General features: G+C 36.0%; 1 protein-coding gene across 1 annotated transcript in view; it reads left to right on the forward strand.

Moving 5' to 3' along the window:
* Positions 1 to 314: 314 nt before the first annotated feature.
* LOC149084488 (SCY1-like protein 2) overlaps positions 315 to 20,287 on the forward strand; it is a 191,706-nt gene continuing 171,733 nt past the window's right edge. Inside the window, exon 1 of the mRNA XM_089235488.1 lies at positions 315 to 774. The gene's annotated coding sequence lies outside the window, so the exon portion shown is untranslated. The remainder of the gene's footprint in view (positions 775 to 20,287) is intronic.

The following is a 20,287-nucleotide window of genomic DNA, read 5'->3' on the forward strand; positions in this document are numbered from 1 at the left end:
ACAGGTAGCATAAAATTCCCATCTTTCCGATGACTCCACCTCCATTCTCCTGTTACGACACACACATATGTATACTCACATTCACTCGCGTATCCGATTTTCAGTCACAAATCGATCAAGAAGATATGCAAGTGGTGGTCGACAAAGGCTGGGTTGGGGAGGGGGGAATCAAAAATATACTTACATAGCGGTCCGAGAGATGGCGCTGAGATGACATCTCCACCCCCTTCCTTTTCCCCCCAGTGTATTCAAGCCCCCACACTCCAACACGGTAAGACCTGGAAAGTACATACTACGGGCCAAGGAAAACCAGAGTGGGGTAAGAGAGAGAGAGAGAGGTCAGTGTAGAAAACCGTAAAAGAGCCCTTTTTACCCACGGAATCCTCTTTTTACCACCCCCCGTCACTTCTCCAGCATGGGCAGCGAGTTCCGCGGAAAATGAAAAGTGGATTCATCGGGAAATATCTGTAATTTACGCATAAAAAACAAAAAAAAAATTCAGATTCTCGGGAAAACTCATGTGAACTCACAGAACGGGTAGAAAATCCCGTCAACGGTGCTCAATTTTCTGTGTGCAAAAAGTGATTTAAAAATATATATATTTATTTTATTTATTTGGTACCATCATAAAGGGAGCCGAAAAATATTTACGGGATGCGTGAGTGAAAATTTGGAGGAAAAGTGGTAAAAATAACGGATAGCGTGGGAACTGGAGAGAAAAGAAGTGAGACTTTTTTGAGGGTTTTCTTCCGCAAGCAGCGGCTTCTTCAACAGGTAGGTCTTACTTGTTGCGCATGGTTTGCATGATTGTCCTCTGTTTTCTACTGTTATCACTCTATAATGTTGCTTTTTCCTTCAGAAAAAAAATTACGGTGAGGTTTGTTTGTTTGTGGCGCGTGCAAATCGATAACTATAGTATGCAGAATTATTCATGAAATTATGAATATTAATACTTTTTTTGTGGAACGATGAAGTTTTTTTTCCAAGTTTTATGGAATTGTAGAGAAGTAGAAAGTGTTTTTGATTGATGGAGATTATATATAAGCATATATTCTCGGATATTTTGTTTTTCGCATTTGTTTTAGGATTATTCCGAATTATAGTATAAAATTTCATAACATATGTTTCCATCTCCATATTCACATTGAGAAAAATTTAGAATTTTAATTAGATTGGAATATGTTTTAGTAATTGTAAATGATAAATTATTATGTATTCAATTTATTTAGATTTGGAAAATTCAGATAAAAGAACTTTTTTTTTTTCCTTTTTTGAAATATTATTTAAAAATTGAGAAACTATTATAGCTTTACAGCTATTTGTAAATACGTTCTGTTTTGTTTTGCGGGGAAACAATCATTTTTGGTTTCTTGATCACTGATCACTTTTCTTTCTCCACAAAAATTAAAGAAAAAAACATAATCCGATGCAAATTTTACTGATTGATTTGTGCTTGATTTTCTAGAATGTGGCAAAAGTTGAAAGCTACGATTCTATGATACCAAACCAAGTCTGTTGTTCAACTTTGAAAAATTTAGCACCTTATGAGTTCCAAGAGAACTTAGAATGAAGAGAGAGAATCAAAGTATATATAAATTTTCAAAAAGGGATACAAAACTTAATTTTTTGGTTTAACTAGGATGAATCAAACTCACTTTTTCGGTTCGATTGAATACGTTAGACTAAAATGTTCATAATGAATAAATAAACTAAGAAATTTTCATAATGAATAAATAAACTAAGAAATTTTCATAATGAATAAATAAACTAAGAAATTTTCATAATGAATAAATAAACTAAGAAATTTTCATAATGAATAAATAAACTAAGAAATTTTCATAATGAATAAATAAACTAAGAAATTTTCATAATGAATAAATAAACTAAGAAATTTTCATAATGAATAAATAAACTAAGAAATTTTCATAATGAATAAATAAACTAAGAAATTTCAGAATTTATGAATTAATTTTAAGTATTCAGAACTAATAAGTCAAAAATAATTCAAAAATTAAACAAACTTGGAATTTTTAGAATGTGTGAATCAAACTCGAATTCTCAGAATGAGTCAAACTTGAATTCTCAGAATGAGTCAAACTTGAATTCTCAGAATAAGCCAAACTTGAATTCTCAAAATGTGTGAATCAAACTCGAATTCTCAAAATGTGTGAATCAAACTCGAATTCTCAAAATGTGTGAATCAAACTCGAATTCTCAAAATGTGTGAATCAAACTCGAATTCTCAAAATGTGTGAATCAAACTCGAATTCTCAAAATGTGTGAATCAAACTCGAATTCTCAAAATGTGTGAATCAAACTCGAATTCTCAGAATAAGTCAAACTCGAATTCTCAGAATAAGTCAAACTTGAATTCTCAGAATAAGTCAAACTCGAATTCTCAGAATAAGTCAAACTCGAATTCTCAGAATAAGTCAAACTTGAATTCTCAGAATAAGTCAAACTCGAATTCTCAGAAAATGTGTGAATCAAACTTGAATTCTCAGAAAATGTGTGAATCAAACTTGAATTCTCAGAATAAGTCAAACTCGAATTCTCAGAAAATGTGTGAATCAAACTTGAATTCTCAGAAAATGTGTGAATCAAACTTGAATTCTCAGAAAATGTGTGAATCAAACTTGAATTCTCAGAAAATGTGTGAATCAAACTTGAATTCTCAGAAAATGTGTGAATCAAACTTGAATTCTCAGAAAATGTGTGAATCAAACTTGAATTCTCAGAAAATGTGTGAATCAAACTTAAATTCTCAGAAAATGTGTGAATCAATCAAACTCGAATTCTCAGAATTAGTCAAACTTGAATTCTCGGAAAGAATCAACCTCGGGTTCTCAGAATGAACCAAATTTAAATGATGAATGAATATGATGAAGTCGTTTGTTTGTGTAAAGTCCACAAATACGGTATGCTGATTTATTCTTGATATGTATGAAATTATGGATATTTATACTTTTTTGTGGTAAGATGATGCTTTTTTTTCAAGTTTTATGGAATCGTGGAAAAATAAAAAAAAATATTTTTGATTGATAAAGAGGATAAATGAAAATATCCTTTCGATATTTTAGAAAATTCTGTTTTGTGATTTATTTTAGGGTTTTTCCAAATAAGTTTATCAATTTTCATAACATATGTTTCCATTTCTATATTCATATCCAGAAAAATTTAAAAATTTAGGAATATTTTAATACTTTTAGTTGAAAAATTATATTGAATAGAATTTATTTAGATTTGTTAAAAATTCACATAAAAGGCCTTTCCTTCGTTTTTGAAATATTATTTAAAAATCAAAAAATGATTATAGCCTTGTAGATATTTACAAATTCCATTCTTATTTGTTTTGTTGAAAAACAGTCATTTTTTTTCTCGATCACTGATCACTTTTCTTTCGCCACAGAAATTAGAAACCCAATTACAATGAAAATTTTATTGATTGATTTATATACAATTTCCCATAATGTAATAAGTGTTAAAAGCTACGATCTATGAATCAAATCAAAATCAATAAACTTTATTGTTCAACTTTAAAATTTAGATAAAAGAAAGATTCACCCTTTTAAAGGGCGAATCCGTCTTTTATCTAAAAAAATTTATATAAACTTTTATCTAAAAATTTTAAAGTTTCGGAATCAAATAATTGAAATTTTCGGAAAGAATAAATGTACGAAACTCAATTTATTTGGATTGACTGGATGAATCCAACTCACCTTTTTTTGGCTTAATTTAATAAATCAAACTCACATTTTCATAATCAATATATAAAATAAGAAATTTCAGAATTAATTAATGAATTTAAACTATTCAGAATTGAATGAATCATGAATGACTCAAAAATTAATCAAACTTGAATTTTCGGGATGAACGAAATTTCCATTCTGAGAAGGAATGGAGATCCAAGAACAACTTTGATTTTCAGAAACTTGAATTCTCAGAATGGACCAAATTTGAATTCCAGGAATGAATCTTTAAAGCGTATTAAATTTGAATTTTCAGGATGAACCAAAAAAGAAACAAACATGAATTATCAGAATGAACCAAACTTGAACTCTCAGAATGAATCTCTAAAATGGATCAAACTTGCATTTTTAGAATAAATTACACTTGAATTTTCAGAATAAATCGAACTTGAATTTTCAGAATAAATCTAACTTGAATTTTCAGAATAAATCTAACTTGAATTTTCAGAATAAATCTAACTTGAATTTTCAGAATAAATCTAACTTGAATTTTCAGAATAAATCGAACTTGAATTTTCAGAATAAATCTAACTTGAATTTCCAGGTTGAATCAAACTTGAAATTTTTAAATGGATTGAACTTAAATTTTCAGAACACGACTCAAAAATGAATCAAACTTGAAATTTTTAAATGGATTGAACTCAAATTTTCAGAGCACGACTCAAAAATGAATCAAACTCTAATTTTAAGAATGAATCAAATTGAATTTTTAGAGCCAGGTAATAAAATCCAAGATATATACCACATTAAAACTATGTAATTTTACCCTTTAATTGACAAGCATTGAAATATCCAGGGGAGAAAAATTTTGAGAAGTTATATTAAACAAATGAAGAACCCCGAACGCTATTACGTGTCAAAAATAATTTTCAATATTAAAAAAAAATATATATATATGGGATTTTGCACTTCAGGAAACACATTGTATTTGTATGATTTGCATAGATTTGAATAATTTAAAAAGGCCATTTATTGTTAGCCAACTTACTTTTCTATCATTGTTGAAGAACGTACAGCACAATGGTGTTTTCCTCTCTCCAAAATGCAAGGGTCAAAAATCATTCTTGCTTTGGCTTGTCAAGAAATAGGAGACGTGTGCCCTTAAGCCATTCTGCCGGTTATTATGGAAACTTCATTGAACAGCTCAACAAGTAAAAAATGGAATATTTAGGAGTTGCTAAATATGCCAAAAAAAACGAGCTCTAAATATAAAATGTGTTTACTTGAAAAATATGAGAAAATCGTGATGCTGAGGCAACATTAACAATTAAAATAAAATTTCGCAATTTTGTGTGCAGGAGAAAATTTATTTGAAACAAATTCCAAAGGTATAAACAACAAAAATTTCCCAGTTAAAATATTATTAATCTGTCATTGAAATTTATTTTTAATTAATTTTAAAATAATTAATTTTTAAATAATAATTAATTAACTTAAAAATAATTAATTAACTTAAAAATAATTAATTTTTTAATAATAATTAATTTTTAAAGTAATGAGTGCACATACAAAATTGAAATTATCGAACTATTATTAATAACCTTAATTTTGTTTAGGTTAAAATACTTTTATCTCTAATAACTCATTGAATCTGTGCATATAAAATTGATTTTCTGTCTGTGTAAGTGTACATTCTCCATACAAATCTACAATTTCAGATCGATCTTCACCAAATTTTGCAAATAGACTAAACGGAGTTCGCCTTGAATGATAGGCTACTTTACGAGTTCGTCACACAGCAGAGCAAATGCACGAAATCGGCAAAAACAAAAAAGAAACTGTCGGGCAACAATGGTTCGTGAGCCTCAACAATGACTTCCAGAACATTTATTTCGGTCACTGTATTTCCCAAAAAAACAATGCGTTTCCGAACAAGTTTATCTCTTTATAATGGTTCTTTACTTTTTCAATGCCGCCAGAATATAGAGAAAACGCAATTGTTTTTTATAGACAGTGATTAATATTTTGGGAAAACTTCTAAATCCATTTGTGACGAATGATCAGAAAAAAGCTATTCGCAGATAATTGACAATTCATACTTTTTTTTTTACTTATACTAACAATAAATATGAGAGTGGCAATTGTTTCGGGCTGGAATATCCAATACATATGTAATTGCCAATTTTTACCGACTATAAATTATTAAAAATTTACATAATGAGTCATATCTGTATTGTATCAAAGTGTGTAATGTATTTCTTACGGGTATCTGAGAGAATTCTTTTCATAAAAGTGTTTTTTTTATCCTAAAATGGATACAAAATACATTTTTAATAGCAAATGAAAACAAAATGTATTAAAACATGCATATATTGTATAAATGCATCATGTCACTCAGTATTCGCGGATATTGCTTGAGGCTATGAGTATATTTTAAGCATATTTATATGAATACGGAAAGTATCGGTGAGAAGAAAAGAAGTATTTTATGATCACGTAAAATTCTCTTCACCTGCGGCATCAAAATGTATTTTGGAGATGCGAATTTATCCGACTGGGTATTTTTAAACTGCGAAGTTAACTTCCGTAATATGCAATGAATATTTTATATTATGCGTGAGAAAGTATATATTTTTGCCATATTTGTTTATAAGGGAATGAAGTATTCTCGTTTGTCTTTTGGGAATTTCTCTCTCTCTTTCCAAGATTATTTTATTTTGGTATAATATTCTACATATTTATTATTTCGTATTATTGCATGTATAGAATTTTTCCCTACTAACAATACCATATATTGTTACGGCTTATAATGATTCCTAACCAGATAAGATACTGAAATAATTCTTATCACACACCCAGTACCGTTTAGCCATCCAGTACTGGATGCCTTATATAGGGATGTGGTTAACGTACAGTTCCTCGTCTCTCCTTCAAATTGACTTTTAACGCCTTTGGGAACCAAAACTGTTAAACGTATTTTTCTTATGAGTTCTAAAGAATGATGTAAATGAGAGAGAAAATTGTTTCATCAAACTTAACTTAAATTATGTTAAATTTAATGTCTTATTATCAACATTTCGATGCTCAGGAATGAAGTCTACAATGCCTTAGTTAGGTTTTAACAATGTGGAAAACGGGAATGATTTTTCTAGCGACGCTCATTTCAGCTTTTAGAGCATTGCGGTGTTAAGGAATGCAGTCGAACCCCGTTATAACGAACTCCAAGAGACCGTAGAAATCACTTCGTTATAATGAAATTTCGTTATAAAGGAATTTCAGGTTATTTATAAAAATGACCCTACAAAAAACTTATCTGGGGGGATTATAAGTTTTCGTTGAAATGAGATTTTCGCTATAACGGTACTCGTTAAAACGGGATTCGACTGTATTTTTTTTTTAGAAACATATGAAGTAGTTTCCAACATTGTGGTAGAATTTTGGTACGATATCACAAGGTGGACAATTTTTTTTTTTTTTTTCATTTCAGGTTTAACAATGCGATAAACAAGAGAAATATTTTTAAATCATGTGTAGTTTTTAGAAATGTGGTACGTACGAAATATTGTCTTTGCAACATCTGATTTAGTTTTTAACAAGAATATTTTTTTAGCAACGCATCCTATTCTGGTTTTTCAAAAATGCGCGTCGAGCATAGGTGGCGATACGGGGGGGGGCGTGGGGGCATTGCCCCCCCCCCCTAGCGTCAAAGATGGAGTCGACTGATCTAATGTATATATGTATATATGAATTGACATCATCATCATCTTGCCCCCCCCCCCAGCAATAATGACCGTGCCCCCCCCAGACTTCCAAGTCTATCTCCGCCTATGGCGTCGAGTTTTAACAGTGCGGTGCTAAAAAAAAATAATTTTTTTTTAATCAATGTCTTATTTAATTTTTAACGCTGTGGTACAAAAGAAAATTCTTTTTAAGCACTTTTTAGGTTTTAACAATGCTGTAATAAGGGAAACTTTTTCAGTAACGTCATATTCATGTTTTAACAGTACTTACGTTTGAAAATAATGCTGATATCGGGAATTTTTGAACGAAGACATCATCACAGACGTTAAAACAGGTCTTACAATCAGAATGGTTTCAACAATGTTTTGAAAGAAATAGTTTTCATGACAGCTTGCTTTGAAGTACTTTATAACAATGAGAAAAATTATTTTGAACTAACATTCGTACTTGAGTGTGAGTTCAACAATGCATAACGCAGAAAGCCTACACCTTATTTGCGTTTCACGAAAGCCATTTTTTGGAACAATTTGAGCAATGCTCATCTTAGACTTTTTAACATTTTCTATTCTATTTTCAAAATTTTTCTATTCGCGAGCACTGCCTCTGCAACCATCGTCAAAAGCAGAGCACCCTTACGGCAAGTTTGACATACGAGTGCATGAAATCAAAATGGTTTTAATCCTCGAATGCAATTTGTAAAAGGTTCTTAATCGAGACGTTGAGTGCTCGCGGGATTGAAATCGGACACTGGCATAGACCATTATGGGTGACTCAAAGAGCACCGTGTTCCTCGTGAACAACAGGTTGAAGATGCCTGCTCTTCAGCCTTGTTCATTTTTGAAGAATTTCGTGAAACATTTTGTATGAAATAAAATTTTGCATCGACATTTTTTAAGCCACATCATACATAGTCTTCCTAGACATATTCCCGAAACGTCAAGTGCACCGTGACATACGCTATTGATATCCAATCAAAACAGATGCGTATCATTCAGGAAAGTCATAAACAGAATTTCATCTTCCATTTGGCGACAGCGAAAGTCACCAAACCGGTTCTCCTGGCTTAGATTCAATAAACTCCTGACGTGATAGACACGTCTACGGCCGTCAACGGTTTAAAGTGAAGCCAATATAGATCAAATAAGAAATGCCTATATAGTATATACGCATATAGGATAGGAAAACGAAAAAAAAAAAAAACAACATGCCGGAAAAACCTGTCAAGCCTGTAGATCAAATTCCCTGGAATGGAAAACTGGATAAACACGAGAAGAGACAGTTTTGACACTTTTATTTATGGTGTTTTCGTATATGGATCGAGAGAAATATGATATTGGTTACTTGATCCAGAAGAAAATCACAACTTTTCCAGAAGTTTCCCCACGCATTTCGAGAGGAAATTGAATCCCGATATTTTAAGTCTTAAGTAATTGAACTCACCGAATGGAATTTTTTTTCCTCCGAAATTTCTCACGATTTTTTCCGTCCAAAAATTCACAAGAAAAATAAATTTAATTCCTCTTTTTTTTTTAATTCTAGAATTGTTTTCCCCTTCTTTTCCCATCTTACGTGAGCATTTGTGACAATATTCTTGAATTTTGAATCGATTACTTTAATTACATTGTAGAAAGACAGAAATTGCGAAACTCTAATGAAAAAGTCTGCAGGATTCCACATATTTGTAAACATTTATGGTATCGCATTTTTGTATATGGGGCATTCAAGTATTACGTAAGCAGATTTTCAGTAATTTTTGACCCACCCCGTCAGCAGCTTAGAATATTTCATATCTACAAGAAGGGGTGGTTGATGACTTAAGCAACCTTCAACCCCCCCTCCCCCCTTGCCAATAAAACTCAGCAAATCAGAACCCCCCACCCCTATGTAATACTTGAATGACCCCTATGGCGTTATTACATTATATATACTGTTCATATTTCACTTGAAAGTGATATTTCTCTTTCTATGTGAGTGGCCCAGCACTCGTCGGGGCTCCCCTTTCCATTTGTGGCACCCCCTTTAGAGTATCCCAGGGCCACATGGCATCAGGTTGCGAACTACTGTAGTATTCTATATAACATGCAAAGAAAAATCATTTCACTGGAAGTTTTGCTGTCACCTATCGCATAAAACTGTTATAATTTTCCGAATGAAGTTGCTAACCGGCTTCTGAATACCGTTATAAAGTAATAAAAAAATATTGTATCATATTCATAATATTTTAAGAAACAATAATATACATAAAATGTTAGATTTACTGCAAAAGTTTTATCAGTCAATATTTGAATACAGTAATATAATATCTGTAATTTTGTCAAGTGTTGTCGTCCTTCACTTCAATAAGTGATTGAGGCCAAAGAAGACGTCAACCAGAGACTCAAAACTATATTAAAAAGAAAACCCTCAAAGACGGCCTTACTTTGCAATAATACCAATGTTATTTTACTTTACAAAAACATCAACCGTTAAAATTTTGAAACAAATTTGATAATTTAATAAATATTATTGTCTATAAAAATGTTTTATTGCATCGCATTATATTATTTTTTAATATAGTTCAACAATCAGAAAACTTTTACCAATGTAAATTGAAAAATGATATTAGTTTTATTCGGTAGGTAACAGCAGATATATCAGATCAATGATTTATGGTATTAACATGTTTGCAGTGGTTCTTAACATGGTGCCATATGACCCTCTAGCGTCTCTGGGATATTCTGGGGGGGGGGCACAGGTGAAAATCAGACGAATCACCACAACAAGTGCTGAAAAAGGCCCTCAGAGAGGTGCTAGATTTTAAGTGAATTATGGTGGGAGAAAATGTTAATACTTTCTGAATCCAGAACAGCATGGAGCCAGGAACATCTAAATCCACGAATCCATATAGGCAGGACCCGGGCCCTTATATCCATAGGGGGCACATGATGAGATCTGGTACTACAATTTCTGGATGTCATTAATATGTAAGCTATTACTTCTCTTCAGCCAAGTACGGGTGACCCCAGAACACGTTGTCAGTGCCGTCTTAATACATGGGCCCACCCTGGAACGGCCCGGGGGGGGGGGGCCTCAAGTTCTAAAGGAGTTTTCATGATAACGATATTTGGTCAACATTTTTGAAACCTTCAGTATGTGAATAGCATACTAGACAGGAATTTCTATCCAAGTACGGGGCCTTAGAAAAATTACTGTATCCGGGGGGGGGGGTGAGCTGATGAGGCTCTTAAGACGATCCGGTACTTTTCCTGAGGACCCGTGATGTTGAGACGCCCTCCCCGAAAGAGGGAATTTCTCTGATTAGCCCAGGATAGGCGCGGGCCAAAATTCATTGGCTCGTCCAATATATTTATTGCATTACATATATATATATATATATATTATTATTGCATTGATTATTGATTAAATGCCGTTCTTATTGGTCATTTTTATGTGAATGAATAATTGTGGAACGAATTATCCGTGCTTCCGGGGGGAATTTCCTATGGGGGGAGTGAGATGCAATTGCACTCCCAAGAGCATCCCAGACATAGGGTTTCGGTCAGGAAATCTGGCTGGCAAATCCATCCGCCGAATATTCTCACTTTCACGATAATCATTGACCAGGTGAGCCCGATGTGGACGAGCGTTGTCATCCATGAACAGGAACCGAGGGACAACTGCGTCCCTGGCTGCTCCCCAACTCCTCTCTATACCTCCTAGCAATCAGGGACCCTCTGTCAAAGACATAGAGGGGTGTGCTGCCGTCCAACATGATGGCTCAAATAGACACATTGTGCGAATTCTCTTAATTTTGCACACGAGTGTATTAGTCAAGTTAAAAGCTGTTTCTTCAATTTCTCAGCAATTTTAAATACAATTGCGGATTTTGTTGACTTATGGTAACATTTTTGGTTAGAATTGGTGAGGTCCCGTATTTTCCCCTTATTTAAGATCCCAGTTTCGCATACTTTTCCTCAATGAAATATGGTAATCAAGTGATGTGAATGTTTTTACGTCACTGTTTTTTTTTTCACTGCGATTTGTAGCAGTCTTCTGATTCCCGTCGCTCTTCATCCATTTTAGCAGCAAATTTGTATCAAATTGAACAATTTGGCTTCAATTTTATTCCCGTACTTCTGATCACAATTTTCGTTGATGAAGTATGGTGAACCTAAGTATGAAAATATAATTTTTATTTGAACCCGTATGGATATAGTACAGTCAAATCCCGTTTTAACGAATTTCGTTATAGCGAAAATCCCGTTTTAGCGAACACTTTTCTAATCCCCCCAGAGAAGTTCGCATAGGAATAATGATGAAACTTGGAATTCCTTTGTAATGAAATTTCGTTATAACGAAGTGATTTATCCGGTCTCTTGGAGTTCGTTACAACGGGATTCGATTTTATAGTAATAATATTAACAATTACAACAATTGTATAATTTTTCATTCGGGTAAAATTAAATCATCAAGTAGTCTGCCTACGGACACCTATGCCGTTGAACATTAAAGGACCGGACACCCATGCCACTGACGTGGACCAGAGATGGTCCACGAACTATAGGTTGAGAAACGCTGATCTAGATGAATGTTATTTGTTTCTACTTGCGAATGGATGTTCGGGGGAGAAACTTCAGTGATATCAAACGAAATTTACTCGTAAACTGCTGACAATTTTACAATTTAGCGTTCTTCAACACTAGAACTACTGGAATTTCCACACCCCTAGGACTACAGGAGTGGTTTTTTAGACCGCTATTGCAAAAAATTATGATACTGCTGTGAATGTTGGTACATTCTTGGATTAAAACAAGTGTCATAAGAACTAGGGTTGCATGTTTCGAAATATTGTCGTACGAGGGTTTTTGGGGGACGGGATACGATGATGTCCCGATTCGTCCTTTCCCATTTCATCCTTTCAGCAAAATCGTGCCATTTCATCCTCAAGGTAATGCCACCTTAACGGTGGGGGTTAAGATGGGGTGTCTTTCCACTGCCAAGTAACCATTGTTCATTTTGCCTATTATACTTGATGTTCATTGGCTACCTAACCAAAGTAAAAAAATAATTACAAAAATTTTTGGGTTATCGAGTGTCTTGAGTCCTTAGAGTTCCGCCACCTAAAAAATGCCCGTCCTTATTCCAGATTCAGCAGTGAAGAGATTTTACGTTTGAAGCTATTATTTATATGTATATATATAATTATTGGTAAAAGTGAAAATTTTTTTATCTATCAAATTTACCAACGGTTCACCTCGTTGGGCATTTTGCCTGTTGTGGCGTTGTATTTGTATTTGTATTTGTATTTGTACTTGGGTATTATGTATAATCGCCGATAAAAGTGATGATGTTTTCCGTATTTATCAAATTTACCAACGACGATAGAGGGTATTATTCATAATCTCAGGTGAAAGTGATACATTTACGAAACTTACCAATACGATTGGTAAGTATGCATAATAACCGGTATATAACCGGTAATAACCACATTTATCATATTTGCCTTAATATATGCATGTAAAGGCATAGATTATTTGAATGCATGCTACTGCTTTTAGAAATCAGCTCATAGTTTTTTGAAACATCCTCTATGTTTACTTACGCCTCAAACATAACGAAACGTGGACGATTCTATATTCTATTTTATTTCCTAAAAATGCGTTCATAATTTATTTTATGTCTGGTGAAAAACGAAATTTTCAGCTTCGGTCAAAAAATTACCGCTCGGTAGTTCTAGTTTTAAAGTTTCCCTGATCCGCATCATAACTGCAACAGCGAAAATCACTAAACTTTCTGTAAAATGCAGAAATTACATTTGCACATTTTCTCAAGAAAATGTATAAATGTAACCCCAACAACGAGAATAATAATAATGATAAAAACCAAGGAAAGAAATACTCTGGCTTTTGGTATTATTTATTCTGTACCCATATTCCTTTACTACCCTGAAGGTAAGGGAAAAAACGTCCTCTCCCCCTCATCCCTGTCATCAAACTTTGAATAAATGTTGACTCCGCCCACTGGCAGTTTATCTAACAAGTTGTGGGAATGGAAAACCCGTTTCCGAACAAAATTCTTCCTACAGAGATGGCTGCGTTAGGCATTGCCGGAATAAGAGGGTTTTAGAGGACACGATAAATCTCGTCATTACCAAAATTCAGGATATCAAGTTAGACGAGGTATCTCGTAGTTACCGAAATACAAGGTATCAAGTTGGGCGAGGCATCTCGTAGTTGCCGACATACAAGGTATGAAGTTGGATGAGACATCTCATCGCGTTGTCGGTGTGATGGTTAAAAGGTATGGGAATAACTTAGTGACTGACTATATAAACTAAAGAGCCAAAAAAAAACTGGTACAGGCATGCGTATGCAAATAAAGAGATATGGAACCAATCAGAGTACGGCGCTGCGGTCGGCAACGCCTATATAACACAATAATTGTCTGGCATAGTTGTTAGATCGGTTACTGCTACTACAATGGCAGGTTATCGAGATTTAAGTGAGTTTGAACGTGGTGTTATAGTCGACGCACGAGAGATGGGACCTAGCATCTCCGAGGTAGCCATGAAATTTGGATTTTCACGTACGACCATTTCACGAGTGTACCGTGAATATCGGGAATCCGGTAAAAAATTGAATTTACGACATCGCTGTGGCCGGGAAAAGATCATGCAAGAACGGGACCAACGACGACTGACGAGAATCATTAAACGTGCGAGACGTGCAACCCTTCCGCAAATTGCTGCAGATTTCAATGCTGGGCCATCAACAAGTGTCAGCGTGCGAACCATTCAACGAAACATCATCGATATGGGCTTTCGGAGCCGAAGGCCCACTCGTGTACCCTTGATGACTGCACGACACAAAGCTTTACGCCTCGCCTGGGCCCGACAACACCGACATTGGACTGTTGAGGACTGGAAACACGTTGCCTGGTCTGACGAGTCTCGGTTCCAATTGCTTCGAGCTGACGGACGTGTACGGGTATGGAGACAACCTCATGAATTTATGGACCCTACATGTCAACAGGGGACTGTTCAAGCTGGTGGAGGCTCTGTGATGGTATGGGGCGTGTGCAGTTGGCGTGATATGGGACCCCTGATACGTCTAGATACGACTCTGACAGGTACGTAAGCATCCTGTCTGATCACCTGCACCCATTCATGTCCATTGTGCATTCCGACGGACTTGGACAATTTCAGCAGGACAATGCGACACCCCACACGTCCAGAATTGCTACAAAGTGGCTCCAGGAACACTCTTCTTACTTTAGACACTTCCGCTGGCCACCTAAATCCCCAGACATGAACATTATTGAACACATCTGGGATGCCTTGCAACGTGCTGTTCAGAAGAGATATCCACCCCCTCCTACTCCTACGGATTTATAGACAGCCCTGCAGGATTCATGGTGTCAATTACCTCCAGCACTACTTCAGACATTAGTCGAGTCCATGCCACGTCGTGTTGCGGCACTTCTGCGGGCTCGCGGGGGCCCTACACGGCATCCATGGTTCGTCAGCTTGAACAACAGAACAATCAACCTTTCTTTTAGCATTACTATATACTCAACATTATTTTTTAAGGGGGGTCATGGCTTTCATTTCGTTGACACGGTGGGTACGTGGACTTCCATCTAATTTGCACAAAGAATCCGTGGAACGCAAAAATGTTAAGAACAGCTGCCCTTACGAAACTAGATATGAATGAACATGAGTCTGGGTCCTTTAGGTCCCACCAGGGTAATACCTTCTATGTTCGTAGATGTATATACGCTTCTTCCGATCTCGCATTTGAATTCATTTTGTGAAAAGTTCCTCTAGGCACCCGAAAGGAGGGGGGGGGGCGACTCTATATCATACCCTAATCATTTTCGTATTTGCTTGCCTTCGCACATGATTTTTGACATTGTATCTGAATGTACATGGCCTGGGGTCTTTTAGGTTCCACGCCAGGGTCCCGATTTATTTTATATTTTATTTGCTTTGTACAGTCTTGCACTTTTGTGTACATATTTACACTAATACATATTACATTGAATCTAGTATTTAAAAATGCATGTTGTCAAAGGCTCTTCTAGGTACCCTAAAATAGGGGCTCGCGAACGCATTGTATAATCTGATTCTCTTCATTATGTGTCTGACTTCGCACGTTTTTTGTAATTGTACATGAATCCACATACACGACTAAGGGTCCTTTAGGTTCCATGATAGAGACCCCGAATTATTTATATTTTTATCTCCTTGTAACTCAAAATTTTCTCCGGCACGACCACGCCTTCCGGGTCACGCCTTCTGTCCTCCGCGTGAAGCTCCTGACGTCACGAGCTTCGCCTTGAGGCCTTCTGCTATGGATGGTGTTGGCCATGCTGCTCGGTCCGTTCTGTTCTGCCTTTACTGGACGTGAGGCACGATCGTTAGAAAAACCAAGGGCTGCACACACAAACGTATTGTGAATAATTAAATTTATTCGTGCCATCACAAAGTGCCATCAATCGTCTATAAAATAAAAGTGAAAATCAGCAATCGCTGCAATAATCACGTGATTATGGCGTCGAAGTGAATTCACAAATCTGAGTTCAAATACAAGAAAAATTTTGTTCCAATGAATTTTTCTATCCGATTTCGAAATTAGGGATATCGATGTTATAAGTAATTATTTTTTTTTTCATTTATATAAAACACGGTAAATTAATTTATTGCGCAGTAGTAATATAATTAAACTTAACTGCCGTGAGATGGCGCCAAGATATCGAACACAGCCACACACAAGCCTTATAAAAAGAACCTCTTCCCACCCTGTCGATAGCCATCGGGTAATTCGCTGCCGTTTCACCTGGAACGGAATGTTGAGGAAACGATTATTGCCACAACATATGACAGTACGATAATATCTACTGCTATACAATCTCTACCCTGCGTTTCTGGAGAGAAGCTATATCAAGGCCAATACCCGAGGGGGGCTGATGTTACAGGTGAACACCAATAAATGTTAGAATGGGGGGGGGGACACCACAATGGCTTTATTAGTTTATGGTTAGATACAGTTAAAAAACTTGCGAGGTCATCGCGTCCCGGTAGAAAAGGATACTTGGATAGTTCGAGAAGTTCATCCACAACATTATACAGTAGAATTTGGGTTACCATGCTTATTCGTTCCGCCAACGTGCTCGTCATCCGGGGGAGAGAGAGTCGCTCGTATATCGAATCAAACGTCTCCCGTAGGAAATAATGGAAATTGGGATAATTTGTTACACAATTATTCATTCACATAAAAAAACAGCGTTAAATCAATAATACATTGAAGGACCGGACACACCCCGCTTCCCATCTCAGAGAGATATCGAAGCTTTCCCGGAGGATGGGTGTATCCGGAAATTTATTAATTTATGTGAAAATAACAGACGACGATATACAAAATAAATCATTAATACAACACGATAATGATATAGCAAATTCCACAATAAAATATATAAACAATATAATAATGCCACACATAAACCTACAATAATATAGACGATAATATGTTTACAAATGAACTTGCTCTAAACGAAGAGAAAGCGTTTAAGACGATTTACGGACTCTATTGTTTGCAAACTTATTATTTTTTGTGACTTTGGAGAAGAACGTCACATCCAAAGAGATTTGCTTTTGCCCCCGTTTTGAGATTTTTCGGAAATAGGAAATTACATTGCCATTGGACGAATCCATTGCTCGCACTGCTACAGCTACGTTTGATCCGTTCTTTCCTATAAAGTTTACTGATCCCCACCCCCCACATCTCTGTTATCCCATTTGTCGGACTTGTCTCTTCCTCAGACGCGATACCCGGCCAAAAAGTCTTGCTGTTGCGTGCAAGGCACATCCATCAACTCATCTACTGTCAACTTCTGTGTGACCATGTTCTACTATCAGTCAATGTACGCACATGAGCTCCAAGAGTTTCGTTGCATTCGTAGCGTAGCAGTCTAGCGAGCTCACCTGGCAAGTGACAGAACGTGCGTGCGTTTCCCCGCTGATTCAGTTGAATTTTCTTTCCTAAATTCTCATTTTTTACATCAGTCAGCTGTCAAAACATTCGAGTAACCTATTTAAATGCGCAGGAGGATCTTTTGTGAGTGTGTGTGTGTGCAAACCTCTAGAAATACTAGAGTGACGTGCGTAAAACTAGATATTATAAGGAAATTCCCAAACCATTAGAATGACAGGGATGTTGTGCATATCTCCGGATGTGTTTAGGATGCTAGAATGCTTCCGCATTTCTTGTAGTACAACAATAGAATTCAAATAGGTATAGAAAATCGCAAGATACGCTCGAAACCTCTAGAAGTACGAGGAATGTGTGCCTAATGCTAGAAATCCGCAGAGTGCGGACACTTCTCGAAATGTGAAAGACGCTTGCGTACGCCTAAAAGTAGCTTGCGTACGCCTAAAAGTATCTTGCGTTTCCCAAGAAATGCGTAGAGGTCTTTCGTACTCCTTGAAATAAATGCACAAAAGACGTTCGTACTCTGAGAAACACGCGTATAGCTGACGTATTTTCTTTTATATTGCGTTTATCTTATATTGTAACGAATGTTTCGTGATGTGCGTACCCGCTCTGGATATAGGTTGAAATGAGTTCGCAACCCTTGCATCACGAAGATCAGAGTATCACTAGAATTACTCAAGATGCACTCGAATGCCCTAGAAATGCGAGAGTTGTGTGCGTACTTATAGAAATCCGAGAAAGTGTGAGCACTGCTCTAGAAGCGTACGAGGGTTGTGCATTCGCCGAGATATGCGTACAAGTGCACCATACTGCCCTCCTAAGCCTAAAACACGTATTTCAATTTTTATCTTTTTCACGCTTAGTAATGTTGGTGAGCTACCTGACATCATTCCTGAGCATGGAGGTCATATCTTATTTAGAAATGGTAAAAAAAAAACGGCAATGAACTAAGTCGTATTTCAAAAAAAAAAAATTAAAATCCTAAGGGAATTGGCAGTATCTCGGTTCCTTCGTTTTTTGAGGTACGCCTTTTAAGCGTAGGACTTAAGCAAAGACATTCGTGCTCTCAGAAATGCTTTACCCCCGAACGAATGTTTCATCCCTTTTGCATATTACTTAACTCAGTGTTTCGCAAAGTGTGCGTCGCGGCTCCTACGGGCGTCGTCAACCTTTGTCATGGACGTCACGACGAGATGGAAATATTTATGTATGAAATCATACATGCTTTTTTAAGTGGTTCTTTTATGTACGAAGAATATCAACTCAACTATTTTGATGAGCCGAAGATAAAACACGAATAAACCAACGGAGCCGCGAGTGACAAAAGTTTGAGAACCACTGACTTAATTCGTATTTTCTTTTATGACTGATTTTTTTTCGCGTGGAACTAACTGGTTGTGGGGGAGGGGGAAGAGGAGTCAACATATTCAATCTTCTATGTACTTCAGGATGGTATCCAGATTACAAAACAGGCATCGTAAGAAGTCTTCATATTTCTATAATTTATTTTAACTGCAGGATCACTCAGATGTTTTGAGTTTTTGAAACTTTGACAAATAGTTTCTTGGGATTTTCGGTCCCCATTTAAGCATCGGGTGGACGTCAGCTGAACTGTCGTATTAGGATTCGTATAAAAGTTCCTTCAAGCAAGCGTTGAGATTCTGAAGAATACGTTTAGTCACGGTTTCAAGGAACAGAAGCGTTTTCTAATGGTTCTAAAATCACAGCATATAGAAAAGCGTCGGCGTCGTACGAGAGCACGACGACTTCATTGTCAATAGGGAAATGTTTAAGTAACAACATTACAAAAGTATAGGCGTTATCATATAAAAATACACTTTTTTTAAATTGACTACCATATATTACACGAGTTTATGAAATTCAAAAAGTTGTTGAAAGTATTTTGACAATTCAAATGACTCAAGTTTTCAGATGAAACAGACTGCAGATCTCAAATAAATGATATTTACTATTAACAAAAACGGTAAAATGTTCGTCGGTAGATGGTGCCACCACTTGACAAAACATTTTATGGATGGTCAATAATTCCTTTCGGTTAGGTAACAGCGATGTTTCCTATCTGCACAAACCCATGTTTTCTATAACCGGATGCAGTACTTCTGCACATTAATGTCTAGACGACTAATGCGACCCCGGGCATCTTAAGGCTCAGAACCATTGTTCTACAATCACGGTCTCTGAAGGATGGGGCTGTGTGACAGGCTACAGCCCGGAACAATTCTTATCATTTTTGTTTCTTTACAATATAAATGCGCTATAGAGCGGTCTGTAAAAAATCTGTGCCGTGGGTCCACATAAGAGCTCTCTCACACACACACAGAGAAAGGCGGAAGGCATGTCAGCAATATCCATACGCAGGTCATCACAATGGAAGGGCTGTCAGGGCTAGATGATCACTACCCAGAGCCGCAACTAAGGTTGCGGAGCATATTTTCTTGAAGACACGGTTAGGGATTGTTGTTCTCGGTATACCTGCGAATAGAAAACATCATGGGAAACATACAAACATATTAAGATTTTACAAATATTTTAAGTATTTGTAAAATCATTTGTCGAGCGTCGTTGCTACATACCAGTGATTTCAAGAAGACATTTTCTGGACATTAGTGCTGAGATTAACTTCGGAAAGAAAAGTTATTTCCCTATACCAGGCTGTTAAAAAATAACTTAGATAAGTTATACTTTATGGGCTGAAAAAGTTGAGCTTTGATAACCTTGGAATACTTTTAGGCGCACCCTGTCGTCTTTTCCATGCGGCATGAATTTATAACACTTTAAGGAGACATATGGTGGTGTTTCGAAAAGTGAACTTTTCTACGAAATTTGATCAAGTGTTCCCAGGGATGAGTTTAAGTATTTTTTGTG

This window comes from Pholcus phalangioides, unplaced genomic scaffold, assembly GCF_987345545.1.
Source record: "Pholcus phalangioides strain wild (caught in Gottingen) unplaced genomic scaffold, Ppha-v1.0 ptg000008l_1, whole genome shotgun sequence".
NCBI classification, from domain to species: Eukaryota; Metazoa; Arthropoda; class Arachnida; order Araneae; family Pholcidae; genus Pholcus; species Pholcus phalangioides.